A 22,518-nucleotide genomic window follows, 5' to 3' on the forward strand; every position below is an offset into this window, starting at 1 on the left:
CGAGTCATAACCTGCCAGCCAGTGGATTTCTGGTAAATTAAAATCGCCATATATTTGAACACGGAACTTCGTCATATCAAGCTGTTCTAGATTTTGAAAATGACGCGTAAAAACCTCTCAGTCAGAGTGTGGTGGAAAATAATAGTTCCCTATTAGATAATTAAGCCCGTCACATGACGTAACCTCAACCCCTACACATTCCGGGTAAGTTTCTAGGTCATATCTTCTGCATGCACACAGTGACGCGTCCACGGCGGTTAAAACACCTCCTCCATACCTCTGTGCCGTAATGGCATGATTACGGTCTTTCCGAAATACTGTATATGACGGAGGAAAATATTTAGAGCTAGTGATACTGACCTCTAGCCAAGTTTCAGCAAGGCAAACAATGGTGTATGGATTGCCCACAACTTCCGACATAAACTCGGAGCTCTTCGTTCTAAGGCTGCGAACGTCCTGGTAATAGGGAGTCCATTCCATAGCAGAAGGTTAAAAGGCTAAGCATTTACATCGACCATTGTCGCCGACCTGAGTGTAAGAATGCCAAAAAAAAAAGGGCGAAAAAGACATCCGGTTGGCCAAATGTCCGGTACATTGATATCGCCAAAGTCGACGTTCTCGATAGCCACGTGAAAGGAGCCATAGCTATCGTGTTTCTTTAGAAACTTGGTGCACGTCACTGGACTTGCCTCTCAGAACACTTGCCAGGGATTCCGTAATATCAGCTTCCGTGGTTTGAGGATCCAGCCGGGAGACGAAGAGCCCACGACGTCTGGGATGCCGTGGCACAGAGCTTAGCTTGCTGCCGGCGTTCTTTCCCTCGGCAGCCCTGGGTCTTTTTTTTTTTTCTTTCATGTAACAGTCTTGAATCCTCCAGCGTCCATGGCGTCCCCGTTGCCTGGATGTGCAGATGATGACGATATTCGATGAGCCGTGGTATTTACGGGAACATCACGACGTTGTCGCTGAGTCGGAGACTTGGGTCGGGCACCCAGAGCAACAGAAACATAGGACTGCGTCGTTGACCTCAGAGCGTCGGAGGACGTGTTTTTGGGAGCCCCCGCCATGGTCTCGTTCACAACTGCTTGGCGAAGTTGGGAGACTTCCACTTGTAGTGCACTGTTGTCTGTGCGTAGCCGCTCGACCTCAGCCGTGAAAACTTCAAGTTGAGATGAAAGCCCCATGAGCCGACGAAGTATTTGCGAAGAAATCCCTGTATGCGTCGACTCACTGTCGTCACTTCCGCCGTTGTTGAATTCCGCGTTCCTTGTTGTGGACGTAGCCCCGCCAATAGTCCCAGCGCCGATAAGCCTCGTCACAGAAGGATTTGCGCGCCTTGAACAATCCCTGCATTTGTAACTGCTTTTTCCAGACTGCATGAAGATGTCAGTATTCTGTTGCCTGAATATCTAGGCAGTTGCAGTGGAACCGACGAGGACATGACGCACAGTGCAAAAAGTGTTGTCTGCCAAAAAATTGGGCAAAGCAGCAATCGCACACGTCCTTGCTTCCCGTCATCCGCGCAGTGATTGATTCCGATTTCTAGCGCTCCCTTTTGCGGTAAATTAGCGTTCGGCAATATGTAGTTTATTTTACCGATGTTAAAAAAGACCTTGCATTTTTTTTAAAGGGACACCTTGTCTTTAGATTTATTTCCAGTGATATTTCTGCAAAAAACTAAAAATTAAAAAAAAAGCTTTTCTAATTTTATTTGTTGCTGTAATTTATTTACCGATGTTGATATTTAAAATGAATTGTAACTGGTCGTCACTCAGCTGGCTTTCATTTTCGTCATTATTTATATTTTTCCTCTTTTAAGTAAATTATACGTTGCGAGTAAAGTTAAACAAAAAGCTAAGGAAGCGAGTCAGCTAATATTACAGCAAGGCATGTAGTTGGGCTAGTTGGTGGTACATAATGTTACATAAACAATACATAAAGATTTTGTCTCGTCACAAAAACAAAACTGCGAGGGAGATAGACGAAGCATTTTTTATCGCGTCTATCGGAGCTGACACGTGTGTGAGCGCTCCTTCGGTTGCCCTTGCAAATGACGAGGTGGATTTTCTCAGAAAGTGTGGCAGGTTCGTGTGACGGAGCGTGGGCGTGGGTGATGCCGCATGTTATTGGTTTGATTTGTTTGTTCTCTCCCCTTCCTCCTTTCTGTGTTTATTTCTCTTTCTTCAGAGCAATAAACTTTCAGTTCTAAGTCAGCGCCCTGTCTGTGTGTTTCTTCGACCTCGTCTTACGTCCTTTTTGCGCTGTTCCCTCCTAACAGCTAATATTAACTTTTTTCTAAATTCTAGCCTTTTATGAAAGCATTCTTGAACGCAAGAAGGTTTGAAACAAGCGAGAGAGTAAACAGAAACAGCCGTACCCCACCAAAATAAATGCCAATTTTATTTTATACAAAAAAATGTTGAAAACCAATTGAATTCCGATTAAGAGATAGATCAAAAACTTGTCTTTAATTCTTGTATTTTTTTATTTTTTTATTTTTGCTTGGTGTTTGTTTGTTTAAGTAGGAATCGAACATGACAGGCCGTTCAAACTTATAGTATCCCATGCCGTGTTTATAACCCAATTTTTTTTTAACCCAGCAGCCGCCATGAAATATTTTTTCAGAAGTTTTATATTTCTCTTTTCTTACAGTGGACGTCACTGCAGAAAGCGAACGTAATATTTACTAATGCACCGACAAGGAGGTCAGGGATGTGGTAAATTGCGGGTCTTCAACCGAATCATTGAAATTACAGCACATACGCACCCAAATAGACTTCTTTTTGTTTTCGAATAGACACGAAGGCCTTTTCACGCACGAAGGCAACAAGCAGCAAACTTGGATCCACCGAGAAAACCACATAACTTTTGACAGCCAGAGCAATTCTTAGCCATTACCACTTCTTCCAAAATATGTTTTGTTTTTTTATGATTTTCTTTTTGCTTCTTACAGTTTTATTTGACAAGCACTTAAACAGCTGCTATGTCGCTGGAAGGGTGAAAAAAATCGCCTAAAGAGCCAGCCGAACAGTTTTCTTATTTAATTTCTCATCGCGTTTCTTGAGAAGCGGTTACTAAGAAGAGGATCAACCTGGTTTTGCGAAGCATATCGGTTAGAAAATAACGCGACCTGTCGCTACGCCGTAGAGAGAAACGTGACTAATGCAGAGTGACCGCTACCATTGCCTATTCCAAATAGTGGATATTAAGCAGTCACTACTACATGTCCATACGCAGGTACTGCTGCAACGGAAAAAGAGTAGCACAAGTGACCGACGACCGGAGCGGCAAAATCGCGACACGCGGCGCTATTGTTCCCGAGCGCGCCGATAGCGAGAGTGCCAGTCACGTTCCATGTCTCAACGGGTGGGGGGGGGGTGGCCGGCAGAAAGCAGCCCATCCTAAAGCCCTCATTTTAACAGCTATCTTATCTCAATTTTCTGCCGGCCACCCCCGCGTTGAGACATGCAACGTGACTGGCACTCTCGCTATCGGCACGCTTGGGAACAAGAGCGCCGCGTGTCGCGATTTTGCCGCTCCGGTCATCGGTCACTTGTGCTACTCTTTTTCCGTTGAGGCTGTACAACGTACACTCCCCGTCCGTACCGAAACTACGGGGGATGGGAAGCGAAGGCCAAATTGTTCGACCCTGCAGTTCGAGCTTTCGCTGCACGTGCTCTGAGCTGCGGTACGCGGAATAAATTAACCAAAAAAAAAACACGCGTTTGAGTGCCTTACGTTAGGATGTTGCTATTCAATCTATGCGTACCGTGTTTACAACTATATCAACTTATGACTAATGTGACTAATGAGGTGCTTAGCCTAACGAACAACACATCAATATCTTACCCCGGGTCGGTTCAACGTGTTCCATAGCAGTCATAATTTCGCTTCGGTTATACGGGTAGAAACTCGAAGGAAGAGAGGAGAAGAGTGCGCGCGGGTACGTTATAAAACCGAGCTCTTTCTGGAAGGATCAGTTGGTAGACGCAAGGCTGTCCGCCTTTGTTCGTACTCAATCTTCGAACGGATTCGAACGCCGGCGTCCGTCGTTTGGCGTTCGCGTTCGAATGCGCTCGAACAGGGAGTACAGACAAAGGCAGCTAACTTTGCGTCTGCCCAAAAATCATTTTACCCAGAGCTGATCTCACCCTTCCCACTTCTCTGCGGGCGCTCATTTCGTACTCTCCCTGACTTTATACCCATACAGGAAGGCTTTGTCTTAAAAGAATCGACATGATTATACTCGGAGCGTCCTTTGTGTTAAATAGCGGTCGAGCCATAGCGTAGCGGAAAGACTATGGGCGTTCTGGTGCACGAATCATTGCCCTATATGGAAACAACAGTGCGCGGCCTTGCTCCCCAACCCATGCCGTCCGGAAGCAATTGAGCGTCGAACAAGAGACGCTCTACAGACTTCAATAACAGTTCAGCCGCCACCATTGTTATGCATCCATTTTCAAAACTGCATTTACTGTGTTCAGCCGGGTACACGTCGAAATGGCGGAGCTTTTGTGTGTTCGCATTAACCCAAAGCAGATCGAACGGGCTATCACATCGTGGAAAATCTCCTTCTTAAATTTTTAATGCATAACACCGACATTAAGATGTACATATAAGGCACAACATACATATATTAAATCGTCGACATTTTTCATTAACCGGGTGAAGCACTGGAAAAACCAAAGAAGATAAGCGAAATCGAGAAAAATACATTCAAGCCCAGCGGACGAACCGTGCTTGGCAACGTTCTGTCGTGAAAACAATGGACGATGGAAGCGTAGTTAGACTAGCCTTTATTGCTTTGAAATTCAAATAGCTAGTTTTATTTTTCTCGTTCAAGAACCTAAAAGATATAAACGATGTTCAGAAACTGAAAATCATATTGAATTCCTTCCCCAGAAAACGAAATGGCACGGGGAAAAAAATTGCAAAACGTAGTAATTGCTGTTTTAATCTCTGTTGCCTTCGACTTTCACTTATGTTCTACTTTCGTTCCTTGGTACTCTTATTATATCTGTCTCGGACACGCCGCGTCTTGCAGTTTCATTTGGGGCCTTATAAAATGTTTGACAATTTACTCCTGTTCGCGAAGACCCAGCGGAATCTTCAAAGGCCGCATGAGATCGACACTCATTGTCGTCTGTATCGTTGGTATCTAAGTGTACGACCTTATCGACAAAACCTTTACATTGCCCCCCCCCCCCCCCCCAAAAAAAAAAAAAAAGAAAAAAAAAAGATAACTCGAGAACCACCAAATATTTCAAAAGCATTTGCGTCAGGTTTACAGATAACATGTTACATTATTTTGCTTGGTACGGAGGTTAAAACCTGTAATTATTTGGATGATCCTTTGGCGCACTTTTAAAGACCGCGACATCTATAGCCATTTTCAGCCACCCGGTGCAACACCAGAATCGTGAAATTTCTTTGATGCCAGACGGAAGTACACTGGATATTTCAATGGTAAATTTAAGCTGCTTAGCTAAATGACAGTAAGTCAAGATCAGGAGCCGAGTTTGATAGTAAGTTTGATAATAATTTTAAACTACCGTCTGTTCTCCCATTGATCTGTTTTATTTGGGTATTTATTAGGTATTTCGGGCAGTGACAAGGGTAAATGAAATATTTCATGAGTTATAACTTCACTAAAAAAGTAGTAAACAACTCGCAAGTCTCGGCTGTTGGAATACGTTTTCCAAAAGCGTCAGCCATTCAGACTGGATCGCTCATAATTTATGGGTTTATAGTGGACCAAAACTTCCTTGGGTTTGCTTTTATTAAATTATAAAAATAAAAAAAATATTTTATATCGTTATTTTATATTTAAAAATTGACTTACACTTATGGTATTCGGACCACGAAACAAGTGGTCTGAGAAGTTTATCTGCACGAAAAATCCTATTTTTGATTCAGCAATATATTAAAACGAGTGGAAAAACGCGAGTTGGCAAACGAAATTATACGTGTTCATTTTAGAAATAAATTTGTTTTGTAGCTTAAGTAGTTAACACTTGAACATAATCCAGCTTTCATTTACCAATATTGAGTCGAAGTTTTCCAGAAAGTGATATGAGAAAACTTATAAATTTTGGTTGATTGCGTCAGTGTTCGCCCTAAGCTAGTTGAATACTGTTCTGGCTGAATAAATTTTTGATGTTTTAAAATTGAAAGTTCGACAAACTGATTTCGTTGCAAATTCTGGCTATGAAAAAAAAAAACACAGAATAGCTGTGTTGCGACTAGCTTTGTCAATAATTTGTGAAAGTGAAAAAAGAGTACACGAGGTCAATAACATTACGGGATTATTTCGAAGAATTCGGCCGTGACAAAAATGGATATACAAGGAAAAACAGGCGACACCAGCTATAATGAGAACATCACTTGGGTAAGAATGAATCAGAGTTTCCAGTAACTCGTGAAGGAGTAGAGCAAAGTCCGAAATGTGGGGCGGCTTATAGCAGGCATTTTTATTGTAATACAAAGAGCTTCAAAGTTTGGCACAATATAAACATTATCAACACAATACAATTTATTACAATCTACCAGCATTCCTCCTTCCCTACGCCTTGCTCTCTCATTACGAGAAATGAAATATAATTCATCTAAGGTTTTACATCGTTTCACCTTATGTCCAGACCCAGCCGACGCTACGAGCTGTTGTGACTAAACAGACAACGTCAAAAACGCACCAATAGGTCGTTCGTCATGCACGTTTCTGTACGTGTTCTATCATCACAGAACTAACCACGAACAAAAAGGCCAAGTGACATGCGCTTTCGACGATGCTTGATTGGTCCCATTGCCTCGTAGCGTGGGCTGCGTCTGGACTTAAGCTCAAACGAAGTACCGTTCAAAGTAGACAAAGAAGTAGAACGAATCAGCCATGTTGTTTTGTTAAAAAAAAAAGTCGGTTGTGCATTACTCGACTGCCGAAAGTAGCTCATCTGACATTGAGTAAACAATTCTGGTGTTTGCAACAACTAATTTTTGTGTGAAAAGGGGGAGAGGGCAGTTCTCCAGAAAGGACGAATACGATTCATGGTTGCGGTGTTGCCATGTAGGAAGTGCTGTCACAGGGTTCGATTGTTTGTCGTAAACATACTTTTCATGTCAAAATGTGAATTCTTGCGCCCTAGATAAAGCAAACGTGACAAGTTCATTTCATGCTTTAGATTTAGAGAAATCAATCCAATTGTCATCACTCAGCCGAAAGGGAGTTCACTTGAATTTAAATGCTTAAAAAAAAGCAAGTTTTTTTTTTCCTTTTTTTAAGAATTGTATTTACAATAAGGAGTCTCGTTGACACACTGCTTTCGCGGAAGAGGCCAAGTCTGTGAGCGCGCTCGATGGCAGAGGGAGCAATTCAAGCTTCTCTTCACAAAACGCAATTTCCTTCTTCTGTGACTTCGCCCACGTTTCATTGCGCACGTCAGTCAGTTTGTAAAACAAACAAAAAAAGTGACGTCTAGAATGATTCTTTAATTTTCGCATCATTCCGTCACTCCCTCAAGAGCAGCAGAGATTCTTGTATTCAGTGTGGAGAACATGGTGGCTTCCTCTCTCATGGCTTTTAAGGAAGAAACATCCCAATCAGTTGTGCCGATTCGTAACCCCAAGCCCGCAAAAACTTTGTCAGTTTTTATTTTGTGTCTGTAATGACTTTATTTTGCTTATAAGTAATGTTTGACCCGCAGTAAGGTTGTTTATAGCGCGACTACTTGATTTGGAGAGGGAAGTATTGACCTTTTTTGTATAGTGTAGCAGGGCAAGAAGCTTGCGCAAAGTTAGGTTTTAGTGTGAAAGTTACAATTAGCACGTAGGGTAAAATGTCTTTTGTTCTCTTTCATATTTTCTTATGAGTTCGATGGGTTTGGCCAGCAAGTCTGTTCCGGGCTGGTTGGGAGCTCTTGCTTTATAAATATTATTCTCACGAGCGGATAGGTAATATGGGGGGAACAGGTAGGTTTCACGTGGGATGCCGGTCTGGGAGTGAAATATACAATGGGAAAACTTTAAACGAAGCCTTGCTCTCCGGCATTCCATGTACTTCATTTCAAGATTTGTCTCGAGCGCGTTGCACTAAACTCTTTATCTTTTAAAGACTTCTTTAAAACATACTTAGCCAGCTAGTTTTAGAAATTTTCTAATTCTTACCTAGACTAGTTGTTAGTTTCAAAGTGTATATAAATGGTTTACTGAATAAGCGTATTAGCTTAGTTTTAAGTGTCGTCTGACTGAGTTCTGTCTTTGTATCTTCTACTTTTGGTTGTTTCAAGATTTTCCCGCCCAGCCCTAGTTGTTTTAACGAAACGGTAAAATTACACCAGCTCGCCTGCGCCCTCGCTGTGTTTTCGCCCACACAAATCGGGGTATCCTGGTGTGCGTTCGTTTCATCGTTCTCAGACAGTAGAAGCTGGCTCATTGAAAAGTTCGCGATAGCTGACACTACTGCTGTACATTGGACGAGTTTGCACGAAATAGTAATCGAACGTTCGTACGTTTCGGGAGAACACGACACAGCAATGAGACGGACATTGCTGCCTCGGTAAGACATAGACAAAGCAGCCTGAGAACGAACAGGGTATGACCAACGCGTCGTGAATTTGGTGCCATTTCCGACTATCTCGGATGAGTGCTGACGCTTGTGTATACGCTCGCCACTCCCACATTGCCACGTGACACTGACGAGTGTTGCCAACTGTCGTTTAAATGTCTGCCATAGCTGACGGTCGGAAGTCGTCGCATAGACCGACAGGTGACAAAAGAAGGACTGGTACTGCGGTGTGACGGGTCAGGACATCGTCCACAGACGAGAACAACAAAACCAGAAGCACGTTGAAAATGACACTGGCAGCAGCAACATGAGAAGTAACAGGGCCCTATAGATTCAGTGGCGTTTTGCAATTTTGGGTCGTCTTCTCCTATTGTGGCTTAGTTTTAGGTACAAGAATCTTCCCTTTATTATAAAATCTCGAATGTATTATCTTATGGATACGTGGAGTTCAGGTATTTATTTGGAATTGCAATATCTTAATTATATTCTTGCTGACCTTGACTAACCCCCAAAGGGGTTCTAAAAAAGGCTTTATTGTGTCTTTATTTTTCTATTAAATATCATAAAATTGTACACAGTTATGCTGGTTACCGGAACTCCACATTTCATACGAAGTAAAATGAGCTATTTCACCGTAATCATTATTAAAAAAATAATTTTAAAGAAATTTGCGCACAAGGTTTTTTGTGTAGTTGTTTCTGCCTGTGTACATGAAACTGCGGAAGCTACATTGAAACTAATCCTCTCATTGAAAAGAAAGGAGAAAACTTTATAAGCAATTAAAACTTTAATATTAAAAAAATTAGTAGTATACAAAAAGTGTTTCTGCGTAGCATCATCTCTTAAACTTGCACGCAGTGTTGGAAAAACTTTCGCAACGCTGAACATAACTCCCTCAGCATAGAATATGCGATGCGTATTATCGATTACTGCACGCGCTTCCACATTCAACAGCTTTTGTTTTAATTTTCTTGGTAGTATACATATTTTTTCGAGCGTTGCAGGAGCGTATCAGCGTCGGAATCTTGCTAAGGGTATGTTATGCGCTTCTCTTGTCCGATCTCCCAGGGATATCCTTCAATTAATATTCATACACTTTTTTCAGCTCTAGCATGGCCGCTTCAGCGAATGTACGTAGCAACGTTATACGCTTTTTTTACAGCCATGATTGAAACTTATAATCAAAAATTTATTTTGCTGTGAGTACCATAATTCCACGGCGAAATTACTTGTTTTTAATAAGGAAAGCATTCTCGGCTTATTCCTGGACGCGGATTAATAAGATCCCATTGAAGCAGCCAGTGTAAAATTTTTTGGTTAAGAGCCTGCGGGAATTAGCTTCTAAACGCGTTTATGCGGTTTATTTTTGTGTGTAGCTCATGTTTTTCTTTGAGCACGCTTAGTGACTGCTGGAAAGAGTAAATGCAAACCCCCAATCTGCGATGATTTTTTTTAAGAAAAATATAACAATATTTAATAAAATAATAAAATACAACATAACTTATCACATACAAGAAATCTTTTTTTCGTAAACAACTAAGATGTATTATTTTGATCTTCATCTTCACAATGTTAAATTATATTTTGTTGTATTTTATATTCGTGCAGGTTTTTTGCTTAATGTTAAACGTATAGTATTTTTTGAACGTCCACTAATTGACATAGTTGCTGCGATAATATTTAATATTCTTCTGTTTCAGCACATGAGAACGAGAGCGTTTGGTTCGAGTATTATTTACGTAACTAAGGCAATAAACAAAACAAAAATGACAAAAGCGGTATGAACAAAGGAAGCACACGTGGTCGAGACATGGCGAAATGGCACTCGTTAAATGTTCAGTCGGTATGCAAAAAGTCGTGCCCCCACACGGCCTTTCCCTCTACTCGCTTGCACGCTGCCGATAGATCCGCTGCCCCACTTGAATTGAATTGAACTGAATTGGTTTTATTTAGACACTAGATCTAAGGTAACAAAGCAAAAGGCAGGTTAACTCTGCCTGACGTGGCCCTATCACCCGTTTACAATGCTCAGACGCGCCCGTAAGCGACTTGACGTTGCTTAGGGGTGCGTCACCGGGTTGGATGGGTCGCTTGAGGTTCTTGATCTCCGCAAAGATCTGAGCAGGTGGACTTTTGGGTTCCCCGACGTGGCGAGCCAGGACGAACTAAAATGAAGGTGAACGAACGGGAAGACCTTTGAGCTCCCGTCCTTGAACAGCCGGGCGAAACCCAGGTGAAAGTAGACGAGCGGGCGGCCCCTTGAGTTCCCGGTCTTGAAACGCCGGGCGAAACCCAGAGGGAGGTAGACCAGCGGACGGAGCCGGGCGGTCCGTCTCGCGATGCCTTTTTTCACCGTCCCTCGCCTTTCGGCTCGTCTTCCTGCCTTTCCAAGTGTGATTTTTTTGCACGTGTTCTGACCACGACCATCGAGAGCTCACCTCGCGACACGTGGTTCCTTTGACATCCTGTCAAAGGAACCTTGCATAAGTTTCCCTTTCCAGTTTGAAAAGCTTTAATATTTTTGCATAAATAATAATACAGAAGATAATAAATTTTTAAAAAAGAAACGCAAGCGCATTTCTGACTTGAAATCGTCCCTCTGTAACAAAAGCAAAAATAAAGCAATAGAGGTGTGAGTTTTCAAGGCTCCTTCTCTAGGAAACTGAACGTTCGTATCCATTTTTATGTGACAATTGGGAGCGTTCGACACCTAAAGGGGCCACCCCGCTCCGCCTCGGCAACTGATTGGTAGCGCCACCAACGACGTCGTCCACGTTACGTCGCATAGTGAAGCGCTGCCCGCTCCGGCCTCTTCTAATGCGAAACGCGAGTTCGTCTGCTTTTTGTGCAGGTGTTGCATCATCCTTCCAGTCGGAGCCAATCAGAGCTCGGCATTCTGACGTCACCGCAACGCCTGCACAAAAAGCAGACGAACTTGCGCTCCGCATCCGCCCGCTGACTCCATGGCCGCGTCTGCACCTTCCCTCGGCCGCGTGTCTCGATCTCGCTTCCAAGTAAAAGGTTTGGTACCTTAACATTCGAAAATCTACCCACGTCCAACGCCAACCTGTTGGTCTTTTCACGTTGTTCGACCCGCAGAGCTGGCTCGGAGCTCGGGCTCAATCGTGTGGCCCGTATTTGCACGCGACAACGATAGTAACACACCGACATGTTTTCGCTTGTTTGCACTGGATTAAGCCTCTACCAAGCGTTTGTGCGTTCGACGGTCCGGAAATCGCCATGGAACGGTATTCGCCCTGTAATTGATAAAATGTACGTGAGAAGTAGTTTTCACTCCCCTTGCTATAAGATTGTGCTCCCCGATATATTGAGTAGATGCCAGGGACACGATCTCATCTGATCATTCTTTTATTTGCATCCTATTAACACCCTATTCCGCGAGTACTAATAGTTTTAAGTTTTCATACTTTCCACGAACCTATTGAAATTCAATGCCCCTGGAGTTGGTTTCTTCACCTGATTTCGTATAATCATTAAAATCACACCTATCTGAGTGAGCCTCGCAGCTTTATAGTTTGAGTGTAGCCCTCTTATATGTAAAGCTTCCATACTATTCGCAAAAAAACAAGTGTTATTGTTATTACTATGTGAATGAAATATGATATAGCAGGTATTTACATATGTATATTTTATGTGTGTGTTTTTATGCAACAGTTTATTTTTTTTTGTAGCGTGATTTATTCTTCCGCCCACCTTGCTTAGACCTTCAGGCCTGTAGTATGCACTAAATAGAAAAAGATATGAAAGCCCAACCTCGGCCCGAGTTTTCTGCCTCCTATTCAATTATTCAAAACCTAACAACCAAAACGTTACTCAGGTAAGTCTATACGTATAAATTAGCAGTTATGCATTCTTTGGGGAAAACTGAACCGGACATCTTTACATTCCGTTCGTCGTTACAGAAAATCTAAACACAGTCTATTATCCACGACAGTTCTTGTAATTAATATGAGAGAATAGAAATTGTGACCACACAGTTCAGTAATAAAAATAAAGACTAAATAGTGATACGACATGGTAGTGTTACACTTCAGTTTCAAAAGAAGGTCAAATACAACACTAAGCGTCTGCTAAAACAGCGCTGTTCCCCACACCGACTGATATGCGGACCGCAAGTTCGTCTGTTTCTTTTGTGATGACGTCAGTACGCCGAGCTCTGATTGGCTCTGATTGAAGGAGAGTGGGTACACCTATACGCTCCTCTATACTGACAGAGCCTAGCAGATCGCCACGAGACGCGGCCGCCGTAAATGAAAAAGTAGAGCGGCAGACAAGAGGCATGTAATGGGCGCCCCGCTGCGGCGAGACGCCGAAACCTACTTGTACCCAGCGATGGACTGTGCGCTTGTGCTTTTCGCGTTCCTCGGGTACCGCTTCATTTCTCTGCGGGTCTCAAGACCATGTTTCGGGTCCTCACCGCTGCAAAAGCTGTGCGCTGATGTCCAGGTTCCCTGAGGAATGCTCTGTGCTACCAGATGCTTGCCATTTAAATCTGCGACCAGGGACTTTTGCGGCTCCATCATCGAACTGCCAGGCTACGGCATACCTCAAGGCAGCTTGCCTTGAGGTCTACCCACTATCCTTCAATCAAATCCAATCAGAGCTCGGCGTTCTGACGTCACCAGATCCGATGCAAAAGAAGCAGACGAGTTTGCGCTCCGCATAAGCCTCCGCTTTTCCCAGAGGGTGCTGTGAAAAGGGACTTGTTAGGACTTGTCTTGACCGTTACAAACTGGAGCGTCTGAAACTGTCACACTGGAGAAGCGTGCCTGTTGTGATGCGGAACGCAATCACAAGATCAATACAAAGAAACAACAAGAATTCAAACGCCGTCGAAGCAAATGTCAAAGGAATTAACCTTGAAAGTGTGGGCCATGAATCGCCGTTTCACGCGTTCCAAAGTAAAAAGAAAAAATAATAAAACATCGAGATGCCAGATATTCTGACACCACCACCCAGAGATAAAAGACATGCACCCTCGATGGTGGCATACATCTGGCAGTTTCAAATGTCTTACGGCAGGGGTCTCAAACACGCGCCCAGAGGGCCGCGTGCGGCCTACGACGCTTTGGGAAGCAGCCCGCAAGTATCCCGCGGCTACGAGCCCCCGTTTCCATGCCTCGAGCGCCACATACGCTATAAATATTGGTTTTATATTGTCGATTAATTCCCGCTAAAACGGGTAATCTGCTCATATAACGTGTTCACGGATTCTGCACTATTCTGCTTATCTTTTGGACAGTGTATTGCTTCCTCCAAATATTGGCTTCTCATTATTTTTTCATGTAAATCAACCGGAATGACAATACCACTGCTAGGCTACAAGCGCGAGCTCTTTGCCAGAAGACGGCACCTCTGCTGCAAAAGCTCTTTCTCACCAAGAGCAACTCACAAAAATAAAGCTATGAGTTCGGGCTACTAGCTTTTAGACAATACCTTTAAATTAAATAATTTTCTACTAGCGCTGGTATACAAATCGTCAGGATAGCAAACACTGCCATATGTAAAGAATGTTTTATATGCTTGTTGAGCATAGTGAATTGTGTGACAGGGCAAGGACGAGTTGCTTGCAATCGTTCTATTCAAAACTGACAGTATTGTGATGTGGCAATGTTTTAAACTTTTTATACCATCTGGTGTGGACCCAAAGTAACCGCATATGCAAGTGAAAGCTAAAGATGGCAAAACGGTGACCTCACAACAAGCAGACAGCAACGTTCTTTGTTTAGAAAATCTCTGGGGTGTCGCAGGGGAAGGGTGCTTTGCAACCTTTGTTTATATCTTTGTCTCAACATCAGCAGCCACCCCCCCCCCCCCCCCCGGTTGACCCTCGTCCTTTTTGGGGGTGAAGTATATGGCCCCCACACTCGAATGAGTTTCAGACCCCTGTCTCGCGGGGTTGAATCATGCCGATTTCGTAAGTCGAAAGGTTTTTTTTTTTTTTTTTCGTTCTTCCTCACTAAACAAATAAGAAAAAGCTCAGCGAAGGCGCCACAACTAGTGCGAGGTTCAATCATTTCAGTTTGTACAACCAAAAATGAGGGCGCCTCAATTTGTTCAAACCTTCGCGCAGGAGTTTATTTCCCTGAAGCGTCGCTATAAGAGCATACGTGATAGCTATGTGGTTTGGAAATTAAGAGCCGGAAGCCCATAATCGCGCAAGTAGGTCTAGTTAAGATTCTTCCTTCTTACGTGAAAATTTTAACCGAAAGTCGTGTGAATTTCGGATTATGGAAAAATAGTTCAACTATTTTAGGAAGTCAAGACACGCGTGGGTACTGATAGTTGAGCCATCTTAAATCAGCTTTAACAAAAACATCGTCGTGATTTACGAGCAGGACTTATCCTTTCCGAATTGTTTGCAATTTTCAGTTCGTTTTTTGCACATATGTTCGGACAACTCTTACCGCCAGACATTTCGACCTCCATTGAAAAGTAAACCAAGCTAAAAATAAACGTAATATGACAACGTCAAAACGGGAGTGATTCAATGGCCGGAAGACAAAGCAGGGTTTCGCCATCCGCGCTCTTCGTCTCAAGATAATCCCCGGATTGAGCGTAGCATCAGAGAGTTTTATCCGTCAAGATCAACCGCAAGCCCCATATTCGGCTTCTTAAGTTCTCAGTTTATCCTTATTGTTTGTTGCAGCCACCGCAGCCAGCTTAACCGAAATTTTTATTTCTGTTGCTGCTCTTAGGTCCTAAAACAGATTTAGTTATCGCTTCTTATGTGGCTGGTTTTTCTTAACAGCATTTTCCTGGAAATAAGTTTCCTTCATAAGCTTTCGTCCGTAAACGAAAAAAAAATAGCAAAGAATGCTGAGTGACGTACCTCACTTAAGATTTAAATAAACATAACAAAAAGCTTCCGCTTTTTATAGAGCCCTATTATCCCTCTAATCTGGGTCAATCCCCGTCCCCTTTCCGATACATTTCCGTGCTGTTTTAATTTGTAGACAGCATATATATGGCTTCCCGGAAGCCTCGAAAGAATTAGGGTTAACGAAAATAAAGTGATATTTAAGAATGTCGTGCCCCGTCCTGCCCCCCCCCCTTTTTTGTAAGTGCCTTTTATCATTAATCTGAGTATCTACTCCAATTGTTTATTGGTGTTTTTCCTGAGAAATATTCACTGTGAAAAAAAAGTGTCATGTAATATCAGAAACTTGTTCTCTACAAAAAAGTATGTATGTCCATGAACAACATCCGCAACGACATTTTACTTCTAGTTCAAACGAATTTCTTTTTGTCTAGCTAAACTGCACACGACAGAAGTTGGTTATATATATATATATATATATATATATATATATATATATATATATATATATATATACAGTGCAGTCCACTTATAACGATATTGAGAAAACCGCAAAATCCAATCGTTATAGCCGATTATCGTTATATCTGGATCAAATCAAATCTAAAAAAATAGCGATCAAATCTAAAAAATTTGATCGCTATAAGCGATATATCGTTATATCTGGTATCGTTATAAGTGGATTACACTGTATACTTTTTATGTCCTAGCAGGTCCAATTTATTCTTGCACTTCAAACTTCATCACCATCAAGTTCTTTTTTTTCAATGACTATTAAATTGGGCAGTCATTTATTTTAAGGATACTGCGGCACACATGCGCAAGCCATAGCAGGTGTGGGTGTAGATATTGCATACAATTTGAGCAGTAGAAAAAATTGCACACAAGAACAAATTGCGGCAGAATTAATTGCATCAACGAAAACGACAAGTGACGGAAGTGTTACTACTTCATTTGTTAACCAATTCCATTCTTGGATTGCTCGAGAGAAAAGAGAATACTTGGATACATCATGCTTATATTTGTATTGCTTGATTGAATCTAGGCGAACCCGTTGATGAAAAAGTGATATATCTCTCACTGTCAGCATTGAACAGCTTGTTAACAAGGGAGTATAAGAAGCGTAATCTGTTTAGTTTAGCTCTGATCTCCAACGGTTCTATGCTAGCCTCTGCCAGAAAACCTGGCGCAGAAATATCATATCTAAAATTGTTAGTTAAAAATCACCCAGCAAGTTTTTGTTCACGTTCAAGTTTACTGATTCCTTCCGCGGAATGAGAATACCAGACTAAATTGGCGCATTCCAGCATAAAACTTATGAGTCTTTTTTTTTTTTTTGCTTTTAAGCAAATTTTAGACTACGTATCAACGTAAATATTTTAACCCTAGCCCTGTTAACAACATAATTTATATGCTGATTCTAGTTTAGTTTGCCAGTTTTTGTTACTCCAAGGTATCTGTATTGCTCGACATAACGGATGGGACTTCCATTAATTCAATAATTATACTTCGAAGAATTTTTTTTTATGTTGAGTCAGTTTTACTGTTAGTGTAGTTTACTTGCATTTGCCATTTATCTGCCCATTCTTGAATTTTTGCCAAGGATTCATTAAAAGCCATCAATGTTTAGTTGACTTTATGTCAGAATCAATAACACAATCATTGGCAAATAAATTAAATGGTAGTTTGATGTCTTTAATATTGTCATTTATAAAATTGAAGATTAAAAAAGGCCTAAGAACCGAGCCTTGAGGTACCCTGTACGTTGCAGGAAGAAGGTCAGAAGACTCATCACAGAAATGTACATATTGTGATTTATTGGACAGGTGTATAATGCTATCCAGTTTATTAACGGATCATTTCTGAAGATTGAAGAAAGCTTTAAAAGAAGGTTTGTGTGTGATATACGATTAAGAGCTTTCGATAGGTCAAGGAAAATTATGTCTGCTTGGGTCCTATAGTTAATTTTGCTTGCGAGCTCATGTATTCATTCAATAAGTTGGGTACTTGTTGATGATGATTTTCTAAAACCGTGCTGAGATGGTATAAAAATATTGGAGTTTCGAAATATTGGCACATATGTGAAAGCTTTATACGCTCTGGAAGCTTACAACAGATACTTGTTAAAGACACTGGTCTATAGTTACCCGGGTTGTTTCTGTCGCAAGACTTCTAATTAGGGATAATTTTTCCAACTTTCTAATGATAAGGTAATACTCGATGGCGAATAGATGCGGTAAAAAGGATGCAAAGATATTTGGACATCCTTTCTGCATAACGCTTCAGACACTCGTTATGTATAGCGTCAGTACCAGGACACTTCTTTGCGCCTATATTATATAAAAAGAAAAAAAAAACCTGCTTTGAAATTACTGTTTTCAATACCTGGTAAAAGGGCAATGACAGTATCGGGCATAAACCCGTTATCCGACGTAAATACCGATTAAAATCTCTTGTTAAATTAATTCGAAGTTATACTTGTTACTAAGGGCTTGCTTTTAGTAAGCGAGACATACCTCCAAAACTGCTGCAGGGGACTGGATAGAAATGAGTGCAATGTCACGTTAAAGAAATATCGTTTTGACTCAAGTATCATATTTTTTAATTTGCTGTTCAAGTTCGATACAGTCTGATCAGAAACACCTGCTTCCCGTTTTTTATTCCTTCTCTTCCCTCGGAAATTTTCATGTTTCAAATGAAGTATGCCTCTATTGCTCCATTGATTTCTAACATTGTTTCTTTTTTTTTCTAAACGGCACAAATCGTTCACCATAGGTGTTCACAATGTTCAAAAAATATAACTAAAATTGATCCACACCTGTCTCACAATTACCAGAGAGACTAGTGAACCCTTTCTGGAACATTTCTAAATAGTCTAAGACACCAACATTGTCTGCTTTTCTATAATCTGGAACTCTAGTCAATTTTACATGGGTGAGATTGCTTTTATTGAAAGGAATAATCACTTCAACCGTTTAATTATCAGAATTACAGTCATGAATGTTGCAAGTACAAGGTAGGTCACTGATGTTATTGCTTAAAATACGAGATCGATTAAAGATTGAGACCCACTTAGGCATCGTGTGAAACCCTCAAAAACCTGGACCAAATTATGGGAAAACACAATGTTAAAAAAGCTTGACCATGAAGGCTATCCACATGGCCAAGTAATAAGTCGGACCAATTTATATTTGGTAAATTGAAGTCACTTGCTAATGTGAAATTTCCATCGTAGTTTCCATAATTCGACAGATTTTCAGCAATAACGTTCATTACGTCTAACGGAGAGTTTGGTGGTCTATAAAATGCGCAAACAAACACCTTGCATTAATAGTTTTCACAGCAAAGATACCGAACTTGGCATGTCGCAAAGTTGACTACATACCACATCTTGAAAAAAAAAAAACATATATCGCAACTCCACCTCCATCTAGATGGTCTATCTTTTGCTAAAACGTTATAGTCAAGAACGTATTTCAGAATCCAGTGTATTTGAATTTAACCATGTTTCAGTAACTATCATCACGTCAGGAGAATGTACTAATTATATTTTCTCAATCTCTGCGACTTTATTTGGAACACCCCTGACATTTGTATTGATTAATTTTAGCTCACAAACACATGTACCCCGGCGTCAGTTTTCCTGTCCCTCCTGCGAACCAGTTATCTTCACTCGGTACCTCTTGTTTATGTCCCAAGCATATGTATCATTATTTACAACCAGCTTGAAGCAGGATTTATGTTTACAAAATACTACAGCTACTTTGGCCTATCTTGACGACTGGCTGCCTATCCCTGTTTGAAAGGTGGAAACTTAGTGCAAAACTATATGCGCAAAAAATGGCCCGAAATTTAGTCAACAACCAAATAATTCCACATCATTTATTTAATGACCGCAAGTAGTATATTTATCATAAAAAATCTCGACTAAGAATGCTTTACACTTTTTCGCGCTTTCGACAAGAGCATAAGTGCGAAGCACCAACCAAATATCCGGCGATATTCTAAATCATTCAATATCAAATTCTGAAGAAAAAAAGCAGGGCAGTTATTTACTGTAAATACGTGCAAATATGAACTTACCTAAACCACACTTTACGTGCAGTGGATAACGTCGTCGGTGGTTATGGTTGTGGTTGTTGTGGTGGTGGTTGTGGCTGTTGTGCTTGTTGTTGGGGTTGTCGTTGTGATTGTGGTTGTTTTTGTGGTTGCGGTTGTTGTTGCTGTTGTTGTTGTGGTTGCTGTTGTTGTTGTGGTTGTGGTTGTTATGATTAAGGTTGTGGTTTTTGATAACGTGGAATGCCTTTGGCGTTTACTGAATTTATTGACAATTTTCTGTTGTTTTATCACAGGTAATCGATTGTTTCCAAGCGCTGTTAAAAAAAAAAAAAACACTAAAGTTAGTGCGCATAATTATGTTCCATATTCTCGTGGACAGCCTCAGGACCGTAGTTTCGGTTTCAACATAGCTGTGAGCATTATCACGAGCTGGTGGGCTCTCAAAAATAGCCCTGAGAACAGTGGTTGCACTAGTCTAACATGGCTAACTGCTTGCATCCCGTCTTCGTAACAAAGATAAAATTATTTACATAATTCAACTGTATTGCGGCATATTTTATAGACGACAAGTGCTCTGGAGACAGTTTAAATTGTTATGGGCGTCGCTTAGCAGATGGTTGTGGGCAGGGATGGGCAAAATACATGCAAATATGTATCGAAATACAAATACAAAATACTTAGTCAAAAATGTATTTAATTACAAATCTAATTACATTTCCAAAAAAGCATTTAAGTACAAGATACAAATACAACCAAATGTATTTGGTCTCCTCCAAATACTTCTCCAAATACATTCCTCAAAATTTGCGTCAGCGACTTCAGGGCACCTGCAACGGGTTTCTGGGTATCTCATTTTAATTTTGCAGCGCACACTCGGGAGTTAGTGTGCGAGGCTCTAGTCACGTAAAAAAAATATAATCACAAAAAAAAATGTAATCAGCTTGGACGTAATAGGTGAAAAAAGAACAGAGCTTCAAGCAGCTTTTTTTGTCGATTACATTTTGGTATAGACCAACGAAGAACCGAGACGACTAAGACGCGCAGCTCTAGCTAGAGAATTTTTTATTGTTGCAACTCGCACCAGTTACGAAACTCAGGACGACCCGCGCATTTAGAATGTTCCAGGCAGAAATATGGATGGAAATCAGGCTGGAAAGCATCACAAGTTAATTGTCACAAGCATTTATTTAGTTAGTCTGCCTGTGAACGTCGATTTCGTCACTTTTTTTGCCCTGGACTAGCACCGTAATCACAGTCACTAAACGCTTGTGCTCGATTCAGAGACACTGCATTCGGTGCAGAACGTAGTTTTGAGGGATGTATTTTAGCCCACAAAATTGTATTTAATTACAAGTGTATTTGAAATACCCACGTTTTAGTATTTAAATACACACGTGAAATACATTACCCAATTTTTAATTAAATACAAATGCAAAATACACAAAGTATTTTAAATACGTATTTCAAATACTTGTATTTGAAATACTGCCCATCCCTGGTTGTGGGTAAGCATAATTATAATTTTCAATGTTGTCCATAGTCGGCGTGCAGAATTTATGTTCCGAACAAGGCAGAAAATATGCTTAATATGAAGGAACTTCAATCAAGGTATGACAAGACCAAGGTAGAACACCAAGAAAGCATTCTGCTAAGGATGTGAGGTGTACTATTTGTGTTTCTCTAATATAAGCATTCCTTCGTTGAAAAGCACACGTGTTACGGATACTAGTTCTCTGACGAACCGAAAATAGACAACGTCATTTAGAGTGCACTAACTTTCAGAGGTGAAAGCCGTGGGTGTGGGGCACATTTTGCATATTCGAATTTTTTTTTTTTCATTTGTCGTTTAATTTGACATAGCTGTAGAGTTTTCCGCGCTTATACACCTCCAGCACGTTTATCGTGTTTTAGATATTAAATTCTAAAATCTCTTTCCCACGTTATACCAACCTTTGTTTATTTTGAGAGTACAACTTTGTGGCCATATTTTGATGTGTCATATTGTTTTATAGGGAAATTAGAAAAATGAGAGCATTTGTACAAATCCTTTGAAAATTGCTACGTTTCCCGTGGCCAGAAAATAGTTAAAATGTTGAATGTGGAGTTTCAGGTAGCTCATTTCCTAAATATCATGTCACGCTTGTCGCCAGTCATTCGCCATGGTCGACGAGATTTATTTCACGTTCTCCTTTTAATATACTTTAGGCCTCGAAAATAAATCCTAAACACTGACAGAAAAATAACGCCCCATTAATTATGACTCATTCTAACCCTGTCTGAATGGTACTCTAATTGGACTCGTAATTATTTTGAAACGTGAATTATTTGCGCCTCCGCCGAAAGAAAGCGGTGAATTAAACATAGTTCAAGAGTTCAAATTCCCGTATGTATGCTGTATTTTTTTTTACCCCTGAGACAGGGCAACGCAGAATCAAAACAAAAGCTCGAACTTGTAGGGTGAAACCCGTGCTACGCAAATTACCTAAAGCGCACGCAAGAATGCTGCCAGTTTCATTAAAGGCGCTGAAAATTAATTGTGCGAAAAACCTCTCTCAGTGAATGCAGACGGGTGCTTGAAATTCCAAACAAAAACAAAAAAAAAATCTCCTGCAAAGCGTTCTTTGTCTTTCTGCGACTTATTCGTATTTAGACCAAATTGCATCAGCGGACGTATTAAATGGTCATACATAAAGGCTATAATATACGTTTTAAACCTTCGCGTTTTGATCCGTTAGCCCTGACACAGGTCTGTGTCATATAGACAAGATGTGAGAGCGGTGGCAGCCGTTTATTTCGAACCACATAAGAAAACACAGTGTTGGATGTAGTCCAAATCAGGAACTTTTAGAAATAGAGTGAAAAATATTTTTACGAACCGTTTTCAAAGATACTGCTTTTAACTGACTTTAATGATAAGAGGAATAAAAGACAAATATTATTAGTAATCGGTTGTCTTTATGTTTTGAACGGGTGCGTCGGGTAGCAAGTTTTATTTTTATGTACTCAAGTTCGCGTTACATAACGACGTAACTAGAATAATTTTAATGCCCGAACCAGACAA

The 22,518-nt window shown here is 40.9% G+C and overlaps 1 pseudogene; it reads right to left on the reverse strand.

Annotated features, from left to right (window-relative positions):
* Positions 1 to 330: 330 nt before the first annotated feature.
* LOC115310428 lies at positions 331 to 855 on the reverse strand (annotated as a pseudogene).
* Between the last annotated feature and the right edge of the window lie 21,663 nt (positions 856 to 22,518).

The sequence above is a fragment of the Ixodes scapularis genome, unplaced genomic scaffold (genome assembly GCF_016920785.2).
Source record: "Ixodes scapularis isolate PalLabHiFi unplaced genomic scaffold, ASM1692078v2 PGA_scaffold2__306_contigs__length_199485367, whole genome shotgun sequence".
In the NCBI taxonomy this organism is placed as follows: domain Eukaryota; kingdom Metazoa; phylum Arthropoda; class Arachnida; order Ixodida; family Ixodidae; genus Ixodes; species Ixodes scapularis.